Source organism: Giraffa tippelskirchi, chromosome 3 (assembly GCF_054371585.1).
Source record: "Giraffa tippelskirchi isolate mGirTip1 chromosome 3, T2T-mGirTip1v1.2.pri, whole genome shotgun sequence".
Classification (NCBI taxonomy): domain Eukaryota; kingdom Metazoa; phylum Chordata; class Mammalia; order Artiodactyla; family Giraffidae; genus Giraffa; species Giraffa tippelskirchi.
In genome coordinates this window covers 88,454,851-88,469,036 of record NC_137277.1, presented here as the reverse complement: position 1 = coordinate 88,469,036, position 14,186 = coordinate 88,454,851, and the positions used below count along the sequence as shown (strand labels likewise).

Below are 14,186 nucleotides of genomic sequence, written 5' to 3'. Positions count from 1 at the left end.
TGCTTCTTGACCTGAATACAGATTTCTCAGGAGGCAGGTCAGGTAGTCTGGTATTCTCATCTCTTTAAGAATTTTCCACAGTTTGTTGTGATCTGCACAATCAAAGGTTTTGGCATAGTCAGTAAAGCAGAAGTAGATGTTTTTCTGGAACTTTCTTCCTTTTTCAATGATCCAGTGGATGTTGGCAATGTGATCTCTGGTTCCTCTGCCTTTTCTAAATCCAGCTTGAACATCTAGAAGTTCATGATTCACGTACTGTTGAAGCCTGGCTTGGAGAAGTTTGAGCATTACTTTGCTAGCGTGTCAGATGAGTGCAATTGTGCGGTCATTTCAGCATTTTTTGGCGTTCCCTTTCTTGAGAATTGGAATGAAAACTGACCTTTTCCAGTCCTGTGGCCACTGCTGAGTTTTCCAAATTTGCTGGCATATTGAGTGCGGCACTTTCACAGCATCATCTTTGAGGATTTGAAATAGCTCAGCTGGAATTTCATCAGTTCCACTAGCTTTGTAGTGATGCTTCCTAAGGCCCACTTGACTTCGCATTCCAGGATATCTGGCTCTAGGGGACTGATCACACCATAGTGATTATCTGGGTCATGAAGATCTTTTTTGTATAGTTCTTCTGTGTATTCTTGCCACCTCTTCTGAATGTCTTCTGCTTCTGTTAGGTCCGTACCATTTCTGTCCTTTATTGTGCCCATCTTTGCATGAAATGTTCCCTTGGTATCTCTTAAGTTTCTTGAAGACATCTCCAGTCTTTCCCATTCTGTTGTTTTCCTCTATTTCTTTACACTGATCACTGAGGAAGGCTTTCTTATTTCTCCTGCTGTTCTTTGGAACTCTGCATTCAAATGGGTATATCTTTCCTTTTCTCCTTTGCTTTTTGCTTCTCTTCTTTTCTCAGCTTTTGTAAGGCCTCCTCAGACAACCATTTTGCCTTTTTGCATTTCTTTTTCTCAGGGATGGTCTTGATCCCTGCCTCCTGTACTGTGTCATGAACCTCCATCCATAGTTCTTCAGGCACTCTTATCAGATCTAATCCCTTGAATCTGTTTGTCACTTCTACTATATAATGGTAAGGGATTTGATTTAGGTCATACCTGAATGGTCTAGTGGTTTTCCCTACTTTCTTCAATTTAAATCTGAATTTGGCAATAAGGAGTTCATGATCTGAGCCTCAGTCAGCTCCCGGTCTTGTTTTTGCTGACAGTATAGAGCGTCTCCATCTTTGGCTGCAAAGAATATAATCAATCTGATTTCGGTATTGACCATCTGGTGATGTCCATGTGTAGAGTCTTCTCTCATGTTGTTGGAAGAGGATGTTTGCTATGACCAGTGTGTTCTCTTGGCAAAACTCTATTAGCCTTTACCCTGCTTCATTCTGTACTCCCAAGGCCAAACTTGCCTGTTACTCCAGGTATCTCTTGACTTCCTACTTTTGCATTCCAGGTCCCTATAATGAAAAGGACATCTTTTTTGGGTGTTAGTTCTAGAAGGTCTTGTAGATCTTCATAGAACCATTCAACTTCTGCTTCTTCAGCATTACTGGTCGGGGCATGGATTTGGATTACTGTGATATTGAATGGTTTGCCTTGGAAGCGAACAGAGATCATTCTGTCATTTTTGAGATTGCATCCAAGTACTGCATTTCAGACTCTTTTGTTGACTATGATGGATACTCCATTTCTTCTAAGGGATTCTTGCCCACAGTAGTAAATATAATGGTCATCTGAGTTAAATTCACCCATTCCAGTCCATTTTAGTTTGCTGATTCCTAAAATGTCTATGTTCACTCTTGCTATCTCTTGTTTGACCACTTCCAATTTGCCTTGATGCATGGACCTGAGATTCCAGGTTCCTGTGCAGTATTGCTCTTAGAGCATTGGACTTTACTTCCATCACCTGTCGCATCCACAACTGGGTGTTGTGGTTTGGCTCTGTCTCTTCACTGTTTCTGGAGTCATTGCTCCACTGATCTCCAGTAGCATATTGGGCACCTACTGACCTGGGGAGTTCATCTTTCAGCATCCTATCTTTTTGCCTTTTCATACTATTCATGGGGTTCTCAAGGCAAGAATACTGAAGTGGTTTGCCATTCCCTTTTCCAGTGGACCACATTTTTTTAGAACTCTCCACCATGACCTGTCCCATCTTGAGTGGCCCTACACAGCATGGCTCCTAGTTTCACTGAGTTAGACAAGGCTGTGGTCCATGTGATCAGATTGGTTAGTTTTCTGTGACTGTGGTTTTCATTCTGTCTGCCTTCTGCTGGAGAAGGATAAGAGGCTTATGGAAGCTTCCTGATGGGAGAGACTGACTGAGGGGGAAACTAGGTCTTGTTCTGATGGGTGGGGCCATTCTCAGTAAATCTTTAATCCAATTTTCTGTTGAAGGGCGGGGCTGTGTTTCCTCCCTATTATTTGACCTGAGGCCAAACTGTGGTGGAGATAATGAAGATAATGGTGATAAACTGCTTTAGAATAATGTTTATTTTGATTGAGCTGTACCTTGTTTGATCTCTGGTTCCTCTGCCTTTTCTAAATCCAGCTAGAACATCTGGAAGTTCACAGTTCACATATTGTTGAAGCCTGGCTTGGAGAATTTTGAGCATTACTTTACTAGCATGTGAGGTGAATGCAATTGTGCGGTCATTTGAGCATTCTTTGGCATTGCCTTCGTTTGGGATTGGAATGAAAACTGACCTTTTCCAGTCCTGTGGCCACTGCTGAGTGTTCCAAATTTGCTCTCATATTGAGTGCAGCACTTTCACAGCATCATCTTTCAGGATTTGAAATAGCTCAACTGGAATTCCATTACCTCCACTAGCTTTGTTCATAGTGATGCTTCTTAAGGCCCACTTGACTTCGCATTCCAGGATGTCTGGCTCTAGGTGAGGGATCACACCATAGTGATTATCTGGGTCATGAGAGATCTTTTTTGTACAGTTCTTCTGTGTATTCTTGCCACCTCTTCTTAATATCTTCTGCTTCTGTTAGGTCCATACCATTTCTATCCTTTATTGTGCCCATCTTTGCATGAAATGTTCCCTTGGTATCAGTAATTTTCTTAAAGAGATCTCTAGTCTTTCCCATTTTGTTGTTTTCCTCTATTTCTTTGCATTGATCGCTGAGGAAGGCTTTCTTATCTCTCCTTGCTATTCTTTGGAACTCTGCATTCAGATGGGAATATCTTTCCTTTTCTCCTTTGCTTTTCACTTCTCTTCTTTTCACAGCTATTTGTAAGGCCTCATCAGACAGCCATTTTGCTTTTTTGCATTTCTTTTTCATGGGAGTGGTCTTGATCCCTGTCTCCTATACAATGTCATGAACCTCTGTCCATGGTTCATCAGGCACTCTGTCTATCAGATCTAGTCCCTTAAATCTATTTGTCACTTCCACTGTATAATGGTAAGGGATTTGATTTAGGTCATACCTGAATGGTCTAGTGGTTTTCCCTACTTTCTTCAATTTACGTCTGAATTTGGCAATAAGGAGTTCATGATCTGAGCTACAGTCTGCTCCCGGTCTTGTTTTTGCTGACTGTAAAGAGCTTCTCCATCTTTGGCTGCAAAGAATATAATCAATCTGATTTCGGTATTGACCATCTGGTGATGTCCATGTGTAGAGTCTTCTCTTGTGTTGTTGGAAGAGGATGTTTGCTATGACCAGTGCGTTCTTTTGGCAAAACTCTATTAGCCTTTGCCCTGCTTCATTCTGTACTCCAAGGCCAAATTTGCCTGTTACGCCAGGTGTTTCCTGACTTCCTACTTTTGCGTTTCAGTCCTCTATAATGAAAAGGACGTCTTTTTTGGGTGTTAGTTCTAAAAGGTCTTCTAGGTCTTCATAGAATCGTTCAACTTCAGCTGCTTCAGCGTTGCTGGTTGGGGCATAGACTTGGATTACTGTGATATTGAATGGTTTGCCTTGGAAACGAACAGAGATCATTCTGTCGTTTTTGAGATTGCATCCAAGTACTGCCTTTCAGACTGTTTTGTTGACCATGATGGCTGCTCCATTTCTTCTAAGGGATTCTTGCCCACAGTAGTAGATATAATGGTCATCTGAGTTAAATTCACCCATTCCAGTCCATTTTAGTTTGCTGATTCCTAGAATGTCGACATTCACTCTTGCCATCTCCTGTTTGACCATTTCCAATTTGCCTTGATTCATGGACCTAGCATTCTATGAATCAAGGATCATCGAAAAAGCAAGAGAGTTCCAGAAAAACATCTGTTTCTGCTTTATTGACTATGTCAAAGCCTTTGACTTGTGGATTACAATAAACTGGAAAATTCTGAAAGAGATGGGAATACCAGACCATCTGACCTGTCTCTTGAGAAACCTGTATGCAGGTCAGGATGCATGTCCAGGTTAGAACTGGACATGGAACAACAGACTGGTTCCAAATAGGAAAAGGAGTACGTCAAGGCTGTATATTGTCACCCTGCTTATTTAACTTATATGCAGAGTACATCATGAGAAACGCTGGGCTGGAAGAAACACAAGTTGGAATCAAGATTACTGGGAGAAATATCAATAACCTCAGATATGCAGATGACACCACCCTTATGGCAGAAAGTGAAGAAGAACTAAAGAGCCTCTTGATGAAAGTGAGAGAGGAGAGTGAAAAAGTTGGCCTAAAGCTCAACATTCAGAAAACTAAGATTATGGCATCTTGTCCCATCACTTCATGGGAAATAGATGGGGAAACGGTGCAAACAGTGCCAGACTTTATTTTTTGGGGCTCCAAAATCACTGCTGATGGTGATTGCAGCCATGAAATTAAAAGACACTTACTCCTTGGATGGAAGGTTATGACTAACCTAGATAGGATATTGAAAAGCAGAGACATTACTCTGCCAACAAAGGTCCGTCTAGTCAAGGCTATGGTTTTTCCAGTAGTCATGTATGGATGTGAGAGTTGGACTGTGAAGAAAGCTGAGCACTGAAGAATTGATGCTTTTGAACTGTGGTGTTGGAGAAGACTCTTGAGAGTCCCTTCGACTGCAAGGAGATCCAACCAGTCCATCCTGAAGGAAATCAGTCCTAGGTGTTCATTGGAAGGACTGATGTTGAAGCTGAAACTCCAATACTTTGGCCACCTCATGCGAAGAGTTGACTCATTGGAAAAGATCCTGATGCTGGGAACGATTGGGGGCAGGAGGAGAAGGGGACGACAGAGGATGAGATGGCTGGATGGCATCACCAACTCGATGGACATAGGTTTGGGTAGACTCCGGGAGTTGGTGATTGACAGGGAGGCCTGGCATGCTGGGATTCATGGGGTCGCAGAGTCGGTCATGACTGAGCGACTGAACTGTACATTGTTTGAATTGACAGCCCTTGCCCCTGCCCCTCCATCCTGTAGCTCACTGGTCAGTTATCAGCTAGGAATCCATTTGTGTCCACAAACCTTTTTTTCTCTTTTATATATTTTGATATTTATTGATTTCTGTGACTTAGATGCTGACTGAAAGCACCAAAGGCTTGGAGGTTACGATAGTGTTAGAGGAGATGTGGCCCAAGGGTTTCTGTAACAGCTACAGGATTGTAACTGCTGTCAATTCCTGTTGTTGGCTTGTAGTTGAGGTCATGTTAACAACAACAAATAAAACAAAATATACTACTAACAACTAGAATCAAAACACAAAAGATATTCACTGGTGGTTATGCCCAACACATGATGGTTAGTGGGAGCCATCACTAGACTTGTGACTGCCTCAGCCCCATTTACAGCACATAATTCTTTCCTTTAACTTTATGATCTGGCTGGATGATACCAAGCACTACTTAGTTCCTCAGGGGTGAGCTGAATGGCAACATGATCACTTCTCTATTCATGGCACTTCAAGCTCTTAAGGTATATTAACTATAGAAGAACTGTGTTTACCATCCTAGTTTACAGTGCTCAACTAGCAGTGGAATGAAAGTGACTTCAATTGATGCAACAAAATGAGAAGGCATAATGGGACATCATATAAAGCTGCCTTTGTGTGAGTTAAATCAATGTAAGATGCAGCCATACCAAAATTGATGCAGCTGAGCCCAAGATCAGGCTAGAGAAGTGGGGTCAAGAGCACAAATAAAAGCTCAAGGAGAAGGAAAATGGACAAGAGAAAGGAAAAAGTCTAGAACAAACAGGAGTCATATTGGATTAACTCTCATCAGTGCAGAGGAGCAGAATAAGAGTTGGTAATGAACAGGTCTAGTGTATCTGGGGGCTTGAGGTAAATGATAAATGTTTAGACATATGGTAGGGGAGAATGTGGAGAAGTCACTGGCAACCCACTCCAGTACTCTTTTCCTGGAAAATCCCATAGACAGAGGAGCCTGATAGGCTCCAGTCCATGGGGTCGCTAAGAGTTGGACACGACTGAGCGACTTCACTTTCACTTTTCACTTTCATGCATTAGAGAAGGAAATGGCAACCCACTCCAGTGTTCTTGCTTGGAGAATCCCAGGGACCAGGGAGCCTGGTGGCCTGCCATCTGTGGGGTCGCAGAGAGTCAGACATGACTGAAGCGACTTAGCAACAGCAGCAGCAGCAGGGGACAATGGGCTAGAGATAGAGGCAACACAGAAATCATACTGAGAGTTCAGTCAGAAGCCATAACATTCAAATGGAGGCAGTTAGAAAGGTTCTTTGACTTTATAGTGGCCCCTGAGATCAACAGAGCTTTTCTCTCATATGATCTGTTTATATTTATGTAGTACATTTTAAGGCAACAGCTACATTGGTCATACATACTAGAAACCATAAAAAAGCATCAAGAACTAAAATGTACATCATACACGTGTGTGTGTGTGTGTGTGTGTGTATTTTACAAAGAGGTGGGAATAAAAAAGTCATGTCCGACTCTCTGTGACCCCATGGAGTGTACCCCACCAGGCTCCTCCATCCATGGGATTCTCCAGGCAAGAATACTGGAGTGGGTTGCCATTCCCTTCTCCAGGGGATCTTCCCGACCCAGGGATCCAACCCGGTTCTCCAGCATTGCAGAGGTAAAAAGGCTTCTTATTAAAAAAATCAATACAATGGGGTTTTTAGTATACACATGAAGAATGAATTATCATTTGCAAGATGATAGTACCAAATTGAAAAGGAAAAAAGAGGCCAATTGGGAGGAAGGAAAAGTGAAATTCTAGAAGGAAGGATATTTTAAGAGAAACTAGTAAACATCCAGCGCTGTGGAGAGATTAAGTGACATACAAGCTACAAAAGAACTCATATTTTGGACTAACTGATATCTTTGATGAGTATAGCTTTGGTGAACTGGTAGCTGCAGAAGTCAAGGTGTGGCTTCTGGAGGTGAAGAAATAGAAAACTGACAATAAAGTGAAGGAGTAGGACATCATTTTCTGACTCCCCAGCATGTCTAGGACTTACCTGTGTCTGCAGGATACCTGGTCGTGTTTGCATCAAAATTTACTTCCAGTTGGTTTTTGTTTTTATTCAGATGGTGTGTTTCTACCTGAGCTTAAAGCATAAAATCAGCAGACCTGGTTTTGAATTACCTCTCTTTATCTCAATAAATTAGTTAGGAATGTGCCCTTTTTCTAACAACAAAAACCCTGGCTAAGCAATGGCTTGAAGAAGGAAAAGGTTTATTAGTTTCAAGTAAAAGGAACTCTGAAGGTAGCTGACCAGGAAGGGGCATCTGCACAAGGAAATCGCTATGGATCTAGGCCCCTCCTGTTTTTGTTTCCTACACTGTTAGAGTGTGTCATTCAACCTCACGGCTACTGTGAGGTTGAAAGGAAGATGACTGCTAACTTTGTTTTCCAGGCAGGAAAAAAGGCTGAAAGCTTCCCCTAAAGCTTTGTCCTTTGTTTAGCAAGAAAAGTCCTTTCCCAGCACACTTTTACATATATCTCATTAGTCAGTACTGTCAGATGGCCACAACCAAGTGCAAAGAAATCTAGGAAGGGAAATGTTTTCGTTTTTGATCCTCTATGCTAGAGGAATGCAAGGGGGAAAAACAGATTTTTCCGTTTTTGTGCGTGGCTTTTTGATAGCAGAGTGCCTGCCACACTTTGGTTTCTCATCTGTGCAAGGAAGACAGTAGCTAATACTATGATTAAATGAACACAGACACTTAATAGATTCTAGTAGTGGCAGGTTAAATGATTCAGACTATATTAGTTGTCTATTGCTGTGTAACAAATTATCCAAAAGATAAATGCAGTAAAGCAGTATTCATTACATCACAGTTCTGTGAATCGGAAACTCAGGAGAAGGTTCGCTGAGTAGTTCTGGCTCAGAGTGTCTTAAGGGCTGCAGTTCAGGTGTCAGCCAGGGAAGTAGTACATCCGAGGCTTGCATCATATGGATACTCTAAAGGAATCAAAATTATGTAACCTTCTCTCCGAGCTTCTCTTCTATGATATTTGGGTTTTTTAAGCTTATATATTTTTAAAATGACCTTTGCATTTCTTCAGATCAATGCCCTTTAGTTTTAGTTTTTCTAAAGGGGATATCCATGGTGAACGACTACATAGAGATGATGTCATCACCTTGGAGACGCAGATCTGTACATATTTGTTGCTTGCCTAAAATAGATGTTATAGGTAAGCGATTTCTCCTAAATGTTCTTGTTTGTTTAAAGGAATAGTTGCTTCAAAGAAATTACTTTCTAATTTTCCACTGTTAATCCAATCAAGCTCTGTAAAGATGGAAATCTATAATTCTCGTCTGTGATATTATCACCATACGATAACTCTGCTGTTAAAAAAATTTATCACACATAATTTATTTCTTTGTAAGATGATTAAACAGTAGGGTCCTCTCAGATTTGTGGGGAAATTAAACTCTTGGCTCAATGTCTTTTCTCCTACTTGTTGCTGGGGACACTGATCTTATTTTATAGAGGAAAGTAAGCAAGACTGCCGGAGAAGGCAATGGCACCCCACTCCAGTACTCTTGCCTGGAGAATCCCGTGGATGGAGGAGCCTGGTGTAGGCTACAGTCCATGGGGTCGCTACGAGTCGGACACGACTGAGCGACTTCACTTTTACTTTTCCCTTTCATGCACTGGAGAAGGAAATGGCAACCCACTCCAGAATACTCTTGCCTGGAGAATCCTAGGGATGGCAGAGCCGGGTGGGCTGCCGTCTATAGGGTCGCAAAGAGTCGGACACGACTGAAGCGACTTAGCAGCAGCAGCAAGCAAGACTGCATGGTAGCTAGCAAGTCTGTCTCCTGTTACACATGTTTTTAAGCATTTTCCCAACCCTCTTTTGTAAGCTCACTGATATTTAGTCTGGGAGGTTGGGGAAATTTTCACAGCGCAAAGATACTTTATCTTAACCCTGGAGTTTCAACAATCGCATTGTTCTTTGTTCCAACTCCACTAGAGGGCACAGTAGAGCGAGCGCTAGAGCAAAACCCTGAGTTGCTGGAAAAGGAAAGCAAAGCCTGTGAACCAATTATCCTTGTGATGAAGAAAAGCATTTGTGAAAAGTATTTGCTCCTGTTGCATATAATCTGCAATGGATGAATAGAGTTGAGTGGGAGTGTCCCCACTGGTCAGCATTTTTGACAAAATAGATGGGAGAATATTTGAAAAGGTGAGTGCAATTTGAACAAATGCCTCTAAGGTGAAGTTGATTGTGTTACTACTATTTGTGTTCATTAGCAAGTTACACACAGACACACACACACTGCCCTCCTCCCCTGACAGAAATCCTTGTTGATCAGTCTACTTCCTTTTTTTTCTCTCTCTCTGAAAATACTTTCTTAGTGATGTCAGTTTTCAGCCAGTTTGTGGCTCTAGGCTCTAGTTATAATCCCTTGGGCTCTTTTGATATACTTTTCTCCCATCAATATTATCCATTTTATCCAAAAAACATTTTAACACCTGATGCTCATAAAGCTTCACCTTAGATATTAGGTATGACATGCTGGTAAGTCGCTTCAGTCGTGTCCGACTCTGTGCGACCCCATAGACGGCAGCCCACCAGGCTCCCCCGTCCCCCGGATTCTCCAGGCAAGAATAATGGAGTGGGTTGCCATTTCCTTCTCCAGTACATGAAAGGGAAAAGTGAAAGTGAAGTCGCTCAGTCATCTCTGACTCTTAGCGACCCCATGGACTGTAGCCTACCAGGCTCCTCCGTCCGCGGGATTTCCCAGGCAAGAGTACTGGAGTGGGGTGCCATTGCCTTCTCCTAGGTATGACATAGAGTGGTGAATTGAGCTAATGACTGTGAGAGGACATTGTGCTTGGCATTTTGTCCACATTATATTAGTTCTTCCAGCAACCCTACTGGACAGACATTTATATCCCCATTTTACTGATAAAGAAATTAGGCTGAAAGGCTGATTGATGCAATATCATACAGTCAGTAAAGGGACTGGAATTCAAATGCTAGTTTAAAACTGTCTTTGGACTTTGCAATATCAAAAATGATTAAGGTGGCCACTGGCCACAATGTTAGAAATGTGCACAAACCATATTTCTAGGCAGACTTAAATAATTGTTACAATGAAGTGCCATGGGAATCCCAAGAAGGATTCATTCCATCTGAGAGATCAAAAAAGGCTCAACTAAGAAGATGGCTTTGAAAGTGGCCTTGAAAGATGCATAGGATTTTATTAAACAGGTAAAACGGATTGGGGCCTTCCAGGCTGATAAAGCACAGCAGAAGCAAAGGCAGGTTAGCTGTAGGGCACACACTGTATCTGGGGAGTGAAGTCCTTTAAATGCCAAAAGGAGTTTCCCATTAGAAGTGGAGTAGGTGTCTGATTAGGGGAGTGATTTGTTCCATTCAGAGGTTTGAGGCAAAGAGTGCTGTGGCACTGTGGAGGAGGGATTAAATCATTGATCAGTGGTCCATCTGAGAAATAATCAGGATCTGAGGGAAATGGAAAGAAAACTAAGAAACTGCCAAAATGTGCCCAATCTATTGGATACTGGAGTGAAGGACATGGGAATTGAGTTACTGAGGCTTCTAAACGCTTACATTTAAAAAATTACTTATTTTTTAAAGTTATTAAATTACTGAGTGGGTGATGATTCTAGTCACAACAGTAGGGAGCATGGTGGGGGACACTTTTTGTTAGCATGTAGAGTTGAGTTCAGGCCAGTTCTGGGGTATCATGGAGTTATCTTATGGTAAATTGTCTGGAGCTTGTGATGCAAACCTGGAATGATTTCTGTGAGGCCATGAGGAGAAGACAGAGTGGACGAGGGCTGAGTATTGGGAATACTTCCATTTACAGGGAAATGTGGGGTCTGGTTACTGTGGGGTACGTGGTGGTACTTGTTAGAACAGGCAAGTCAATGTCACTGACTAAGGGACTAAGGAGCTTGAGGATTGCAACTTGTCTCTTAGTGAATAGGAGGCCAGAGATAAGTGTCTGGGCCAGAGTGTGGGAGATGCAGAGTAGAAGATGAGGAAGACTGTGCAGGAGATCTGGGGGCAATGGAGCAGGAAATTAAAATCTCTTTCTGCTTAAGAGCTCTGCCTCTCATGGGAGCTACCAGCAAATGTGGGAGGTCCCCAGCCAAGATTCCCTGACACACTGGAAATTTTGGCTTACTGACAATTAAGTCTTCCACTTTCTTCACACCCACCTCCCTGGGTGTGCTCCCAGACAAGGCTTTTAATTCACTCTTTATTTACTGTTATCTTTCTTAAAAGCAATCTCTGACTACAAAGGGTAGCAAGAGGGAGATCTTCGTGGTGATGGAATAGTTCTGTATTTGTAGTAGCAGTTACACAAATCCACATGAGATAAAGTGACACCCACACATTTACCAATGTTTGTTTCCTAGTATTGATATCATACTATTGTTTGGGGTAAAGGATATTGGGTTGTCTCTGTACTAGCTTTGCAACTGCTTGTAAATCTCTATTTTTTAAGGCAAGTGATTCTGTTCAGTCCATCTCTCTTTGATATCTTTGCTTTAGACCTATTGACAACAAATTTGAGGCCCTTCTCAATACCCCTTAAATGTGTTTAAGCATCAACCTTGAAGGGTTTTTTTGTTTTTTTTTTAATTCCTTGGATTCAGTTCTGTTTGCTTCCAAATCTGACTGGCTAGCCTCCAACTCTAATAATAGTCTTATCTTCCACCATTATACTTACTTTACTATTTTGAAAAAGAAAAATATATGATCAAAAAGGTATACTTGCATATGTCCACATATATAAGTTTATAGGACAACGGTTCATCAGTTAAGGGGTTTAACAATGACTAGATGGGCTTTTTTTTTTTAACTCACCCATCTACCATGTTTATGTAGGTTCTATGTTCTTGTTATTCTGCCCAAAAGATCCTTACTCAGACAATCTTCCACATTTTACTGTAAGAAAAGTAGAACAGTAACAGAAATAACTGCCCCAAGATGATTCAACCAGTGAATTGTTAGGCCAAAGGTGAAATTAAATCTTTCAGATCTTTCAGCTGTAACTGTTTACTAAATTAGCCACTTAAAAAATAAAGCTTAGGGCGGGGATAAGATGGCGGAGGAATAGGACGGGGAGACCACTCTCTCCTCCACAAATGTATCGAAAGAACATCTAAACGCTGACCAAACTTCACAAAACTACTTCTGAAGGCTGGCTGAGGACTTCAGGCTTCCACAAAAACTGCGCATTATCTTCAAAAGAGGTAGGAGAAATTATAAAAGATAAAAAGAGAGACAAAAGAGTTAGGGACGGAGACCCGTCCCGGGGAGGGAGTCGTAAAAGAGGAGGAATTTCCAAGCACCAGGAAACCCTCTCACCGGCGGGTGTGGGGGAGGATTTTTTATCTCGGAGGGCAACGTAACTGGGAGGAAAAAATAAATAAAATCCACAGATTACGTGCCTAAAGCAACTCCCAGCAAAGAACCCCAGACGCTCGCATCATCTGCCACCAGCAAGTGGGGGCTGAACGGAGAGGAGCGGGCGGCATTGCCTAGGGTAAGGACCGGGCCCGAGTGCCCCGAGGGCAATCTGAGGGAGCTAACGTGAGATAGTAACCTAAACTGTGGGACAGCGAGAGAGAAAGAACTATCCCGCGAAAAGCCCAACTCTAAGGCACTGCCGGCCCGCTCACAGAACAAAGGACTGAGCGATACCAGAGGAGAGCTAGCCGGCTGCGGACCGCCCCATCCCCCGCCGGACACAGCGGGCAGGCGGGGCCCGCCAGAGCCGGAAAGGGGCAAACTCGGCTCCAGAGAGGGCACCCCCTACCAAACTGCAAACAGGCTCCCAGTTTCTAAGCAAAGACTGCCTGAGATCCCGGAGGGTCGACAGCCGCCGGGAGGGTCGCAGCCAGAGACCAGCTCCCCAGAACCGACACAAAGCACACCGGAGCCGGGCGCGCCCGTAAACCGAGGCGGGGACCAGGGAGGTGATAAGCCGCACCGCCCCAACAGGGAAGAGCGCCCTCGCCAAACTCCTGGCCGCCTGGGCAGCTCCGACCGGGAACGGCACAAGCCGCGGGCGAAACCGAGTCTGCGCCTTTGTGGAGTAACCGGGAGCCTGAACCTGAGCGGCTTAGACCTGGGAAGTGCACGCAGCTCAGGGCCCGCTCCCCGGCCGAGTAACCTGAAGCCTGAGCAGGGTAGACGGGGAAAGCACACACGCCGTGAGCGGGGGCGAACCCAGTGCGGCCGAGACACTGCGAGCTTACCACACGCACGCCAGAATTGCAGTGTTCCTTCCTCCCCACAGCACGATTGAACAAGCGAACCTAAAGAGATCACCTCCACCGCTTTGTTGCAGGGCGGAAATTAGATACTGAAGAGATCTCCAAACAGAAGCCAAATAAACAGAGGGAAGCGCTTTGGAAGGGACAGGCCAACAGATTAAGATCCCTGTAGTTAATACCGACTGCATTGAAAAGGACCTATAGATCTTGAAAAGTATAAGCAGGAATAAGGATCTATCTAAAACTGAGCAGATCCCACACTGCTCACAACAGCTCCAGAGAAAGTCCGGGATATATATATTTTTTACTATTTTTTTTTTTTTAATTTTTTTTTTTAATTAAAAAAAAAATTTTTTTTTTCTCTTCTTTCCTTTTTCTTCAAGTCCTCTATTACACCTTTAACTTTCATTTTCATAACCCACTATTAACTTGCAAAAAAAAAAAAAAACCCCTATTTTTGAAGCAAACTACATATATATATCTTATACCTTTTGTGTTTTCTTTTTTTAATGTTTTTTTCCTGTTCTACATTTTTTTACTGTTTCTT

At 42.9% G+C, this 14,186-nt stretch overlaps 1 protein-coding gene across 1 annotated transcript in view; it reads left to right on the top strand.

Annotated features, from left to right (window-relative positions):
• The first annotated feature begins 12,447 nt into the window (after window positions 1–12,447).
• The window catches only part of LOC145541435 (myosin-IIIb-like), a 132,652-nt gene continuing 130,913 nt past the window's right edge, over window positions 12,448–14,186 (top strand). The window contains exon 1 of the mRNA XM_081577886.1: window positions 12,448–12,613. The gene's annotated coding sequence lies outside the window, so the exon portion shown is untranslated. The remainder of the gene's footprint in view (window positions 12,614–14,186) is intronic.